Here is a 527-nt window from a genome sequence, read left to right on the forward strand (position 1 = left end):
CATGTTTATCTAAGCGTGTTTATATATAAACAATACAGTAGTTCTTTGAAACACATGCTGAATTCTTTTATTTTTATTTATTTATTTATTTATTTATTTAGGCAATTTAATCAATTAACCTGTGGGGAGGCCATGTAAATTACTAACATTTTACTTTAGCCATTTTTGTTAATCTGCACTAATTTTTCAAATAAAATGAGAAAATATTTTTTAAAACGTATCACAGAAATTAAACACTACAATATTGCTCTACAATTCATTTCACACCTGTATTCTGTATTTTGAAAATGATCCAATAACAAAAGACAATTTTCAGGTACATTTCTCTGGTCATATACTGTAAATTATATTACTAAACCTTCTGGTTCTAGAGGTAATGCCGTCAAATGTGTTAACTGTGGTGTGGTTATCTCCTTTGGTTAGTGGTATTAAAATGATCTTACATTTTTCCATATATCCACTTACAAAACACTGTTTTGAGGAGCTGGGGATCCAGCGATTAGTTATTGTGCTATAAGTATATAATC

This window comes from Acipenser ruthenus, chromosome 6, assembly GCF_902713425.1.
Source record: "Acipenser ruthenus chromosome 6, fAciRut3.2 maternal haplotype, whole genome shotgun sequence".
In the NCBI taxonomy this organism is placed as follows: domain Eukaryota; kingdom Metazoa; phylum Chordata; class Actinopteri; order Acipenseriformes; family Acipenseridae; genus Acipenser; species Acipenser ruthenus.